Below are 5,327 nucleotides of genomic sequence, written 5' to 3'. Positions count from 1 at the left end.
GCACCCCATACATGTAGAATCTAAAAGAAGAAACATAGAAACTGTAGATGGTTATAAATAAATAAATATCAATATTATAATTTTAATACTAATATACTAATGATAATTATAACATTAGGTATTAATCAATTTTTAAAATTTTTTTAATTTTTTAATTTATTTTTGATACAGAGAGAGACAGAACATGAGAGGGAGAGGGGCAGAGAGAGAAGGAGACACAGAACCGGAAGCAGGCTCCAGGCTCTGAACTAGCTGTGAGCAGAGCCTGACGCGGGGCTCGAACCCACAAAGGTGAGATCTGACTTGAGCTGAAGTCAGAGGCTTAACCGACTGAGCCACCCAGGCTCCCCAATCCATTATTAATCAATTTGAAATGCTTGGCAACTTACAGTGCATTACTTTATACATTATTTGATTCAGTCAATTGCAGATTCAATCTGTGATGTAATTTGACCATAAGTCTGACATCTTGAAAAAAAATTTTTAAGTAAATTTTCCAAAATACCATCACTAAACAACAGGTTTTTATACAATATGAAATATTTAATATTTATTTAATATTGGATATTTAAATATTAAACTCTGATGGTGGGCCAATGGATATTTGTTGCTTATCTAGTGGTGTGGTTTAATTCTGAACCTGGGATGAGAACCATCCAATATTATTGGTCACCTTTATTCTGCTCTGCAGCTTTGAAGCTATTCGATAGGGCTCAAATCGAATTGAGACAAGAACATGGACAGTGTAGCTCCTGAGTCCAGAGCTCTCCTGAGAGAGATATGGTTACTGGGGAAATTACATCTTTCTTTTCTGTTTTTCTTTCCTTAAGATCATTCCATAGAAGTCAGGTTAAAATGAAGAAAAAAATGGGAAGCCTTCTTTGTAAGCAAGCTGAAATAATACACTGTACATTGTGAAGGAGAACAGGAACACTTTATGTAGTTCATTTATTTATTTAACTATGAATGTTTTTATAGCTTTGAATTATAATAAATTTAATTGCAGACTTTGAAAATTCTTTCCTTTAGTATCATCTGCATAAATCTTTTTTTCCAGAGTACCTCTCTGAGTGTCTGACTAACTAAAATTATCACTAAGAGACTATCCAGATACACCCCACTAAGCACTTGCTTAGAATAACAAAGATAAATTTTGCAATTAACAACATGTCAAAACTTATAATTGTCCATCTAATTGAATCAAATACCAAAAATTTCTCTTTTGGTTGATGAACTCTACTTATTCTTTTATCCTTGAGATTATCTCATAGGTCTCAGAAGGTGTGGAAAGACTAATAAGGAAATTTAAACAATTTAAAATGAAATGATACTTTCAGTATTGTGATTATTCATCCTAAGAAATGTATATTTTATAAAATTATATTAATTTATAAACATACAAACATATCAATATTAGAGTTGTATTTTATTTTTCCTTAATAAGATTTTGAGTTCTCTTTCATTTTTGCTACTGCAAGTTGCATTTAGAAAAAATATGAATATACTATGTTTTGTTTTTATTTTTTGTTTTACTTTACTTTTGTATTGGTTAAAATGTTCTCTTGGACTTGGTTTTGGAAGTAATATGTCATCAAATCACCATATTTTTCTCTGTTCCATTTTTTCAAGCATTATAATCAATTTTTCCAAATTTTAATTAGTCTGAAATCCAATTGCTTTATTCATTAACTTTAATGGTTGTAAAAAGTTTCTTCAGCATAAAAAAGTTGCAAATTAGATTTAAATATGTCAAGTCTAATGTAGTTGTTTTAAAAGCTAAATTTATCCTTCATTATTATATAACTCATATTCTGAATATCACATCTTTCCAACGTTTGACTGTTCTTCTATAACTTGATTTTTAAAGGATATAAAATGTTTGAATCAGAGAAATCATATGCTTCAAATCACTAAGGGAGAACTACATGTCATTTGCTAAATCATGCTAGTTATAGAAAAGCCTTACAAGCAATATGAATACTTTTTGAATATATTTCAAGTATTTTAAGTATCCCATGGAAAGTTTACTTTTAGCATTCACTGCAACCATCAAGAGAGTCTAAAGTAGAGGAAATATGAATTAAAGAGGCTGAAATTAATATAAAGGAAATAGTAATCCCTTTATTTACTAAATTATCATATTTATCATAATTATTTAGAATACATATTACAAAACTGTCAACTCAAACCAAATACCTGGAGATTTGGATAGCCATTTATTTTAGGCAAAAATTTAAATAGTAATGAACTGGTGGAATGAACTTTTCAACAAATATATACCTGTTCCTAGTGGATCTGAAAACTTGTTCTAAATCTAAGAAAAAGATAAGTTTTCTACAGTAAGAGGTGGAAAAACCTTCAAACCTTAACCTGGAGACGCATTAAAATCTTCGAATGTTTTGACCACAAAATGAATAAAATAGTTCAATTAGTAAGTGCAATGGAAGAAAGGATACAGATTTTAAAAACACTTTTTATTCAAAATTTGATTATGAGGTGAATATATTTGACTAGGACCTGAATATTTATCTAAATCTGAATCTGAACATATGTGTGTGTATAAAATCATCATGAAAACTGGATAAAAAGATTTGCTAATCTGCTTTCTTACCTTAAAGTCTTAGAATTACAGTGCTTCAAGATGCTTTTTCTATATTTCTGATAACTTATAGATTACACATAGTCATCGATGTAACAAAATATAAAATATCTGAATATCTCACAATTGGAATTATATTTAAAAATAAACCCTTGCTTCATTGACTTATTAGTAAGAGTACATATATTTGAGCTCAAATTATATGTAGATTGAGCAAAATAACATTAGATTTTTCATCGACAGCACATTCCTAAAAACAACGAATAATTTAGAATTAGTTTTCAAGAATACAAAGACAAATGTTAAATTTTAAATACCAAATTCTTAAGATTCATAGGCATAAAAATGAAAAATGAAATTATATTCAATGTCATCAAACATCTTTATATGTGGCTTAAGTTTTAAAAGATGAGGTTTAGTAAATGAAAATGTTATTAATTAAAACATATTTTACACACAAGTATAAGAATACTTGAGTATATACAGCTGGGGAATTGGAGAATAAAAACATATAAGATATATAAGAGGTACATGTATTTCTTTTAATGTATTTTTGACTCCAGACTGGAGTCAGTATATGCATATTTTTAATGATATATAAACATATATGACACACATTTGTGATATATAGTGCTATATCATATACGGTAAGTATATCATACTTAATAAAAAATCTGTATTACCTGGAACTTTCTTTCCTTTATACTTTCCACAATCCCTTTTTTTAACCAAAAAATGGGGAAAGATATGACACCTCATTCACTCTTGAAGGGTAACACAGCATCAAGTGATCATTTAGCATTGTAAGAGCTAATTTACTTAGTTGAGGGGCACAAAAATTTGAAATTCAATGTAAAGTAATTTTTTTAATGTTGTTTCTGGGCTAGTAGGTAATTGTGGTGGGTGGTTGCTGGACATACGGAAGTTATTTCTCAACACTGATGTGGGGTGTCAGGGTGGCTCAGTTGGTTTAGGCTCAGGTTATGATCTCGCAGTCCGTGAATCTGAGCCTTGGGGCTCTATGCCTGGAGCATAGAGCCTTTTTCAGATTGTGTCTTCCTCTCTCCCTGCCCTCCCCAACTCAAGCCCTGTCTCTATTTCTCTCTCTCTCTCTCTCTTTTTCTCTCTCAAAAATAAATAAACATTAAAACATTTTTTTAAATAAGAAAAACTATTATTATGTGTGAGTGACAGATTGGGCTGGTTGGATTAGTTGATGGAGGCTTTGTATAGGCTTTAAACAATATGGATCAAAGGCCAACAATCTTCCTTAATTGGTATGAAACCACCAATAAAAGATAGCCACTTGTGCACAGAAATTTGGGTTATAAATAGCATGATTCAAGAAAATAATATCACTAGGTATTCAAAAGAAAAGGAGATAAAAATGAGAAATAGATACAGATTTATTTTTAGATATACTTGGCTAAGATTTCAATAATACATTAACAAGGCACATTTGTTGCTTATTAGGAGATACACATTTGCTTGATTTTAATTTATTATTTATGTCAAGTTAATTTTTTAAGCTTGAGTTTATGAGTTATTTGAGTCTAAAATATATCTTGTACTATGTATCCAAATGCTAGAATATTATTTATAAAAGTGGCTACTATAAATATGCAATGCCATACTTATGTTCTTTCACGTGGCAGTACCTCTTAGGAAGCCATTTTTAAAGAATAAAAACTGTTGTTGAAAATGGAAACTTTTGGGGTACCTGGCTGGCTCAGTTGGTTGAACATCCAACTTGACACTGGCTCAAGTTATGATCTCATCATTGTGAGATGGACCCTGTGTGGGGCCTCTCACCAAGCTTGGAACTTGCTTAAGATTCTCTCTTCTTCTCCCTCTGCCCCACCCTCCACTCTTGTGCACTTTCTCTCCCTCACACAAAATTTTTTTTTAAATATTTGATTGTCAAACTGGTTTCCATATAACACCCAGTAATCTTCCCCACAAGTGCCCTCCTCCATTACCACCACCTCCCTTCCTCTTCCCCCTTCCCCTTCAATCCTCTTCGTTTTCAGTCTTCAATAGTAACTCTTTGGTTCTGCATCCCTATCTCTCCCCAACCCTCTATCTACCTTCCCTTCCCATGGTCCTCCATTAGGTTTCTCCCATTCTCCTGTTAGACCTATAAGTGCAAACATGGTATCTATACATCTCCGCCTGAGTTATTTCGCTTAGCATGACACCCTCGAGGTCCATCCACTTTCCTACAAATGACCATTTCATTCTTTCTCATTGCCATGTAATACTCCAAGGTATATACATACCACCTCTTCTTGATCCATTCATCAGGTGATGGACATTTAGGCTCTTTCCATGTTTTGGCTATTGTTGACATTGCTGCTATGAACATTGGGGTACATGTGCCCCTATGCATCAGCACTTCTGTATCCCTTGGGTAAATCTCAAGCAGTGCTATTACTGAGTCATAGGGGAGTTCTAATGATAGGTTTTTGAGGAACCTCCACCCTGTTTTCCAAAGCGGCTGCACCAGTTTACATTGCCACCAACAGTGTAGGAGGGTGCCCGTCTCTCCACACCCTCACCAGCATCTATAGTCTCTTGATTTGTTCATTTTAGCCACTCTGACTGGTGTGAGGTGGTATCTCAGTGTGGTTTTGATTTGTATTTCTCTGATGATGAGTGATGTTGAGCATCGTTTCATGTGCCTGTAGGCCATCTGGATGTCCTCTTTGAAGAAGTGTCTATGTCTTCT

Source organism: Suricata suricatta, chromosome 1 (genome assembly GCF_006229205.1).
Source record: "Suricata suricatta isolate VVHF042 chromosome 1, meerkat_22Aug2017_6uvM2_HiC, whole genome shotgun sequence".
NCBI lineage: Eukaryota > Metazoa > Chordata > Mammalia > Carnivora > Herpestidae > Suricata > Suricata suricatta.
The sequence above is the reverse complement of the archived record's forward strand: the minus strand, read 5'-3'. Positions refer to the sequence as shown.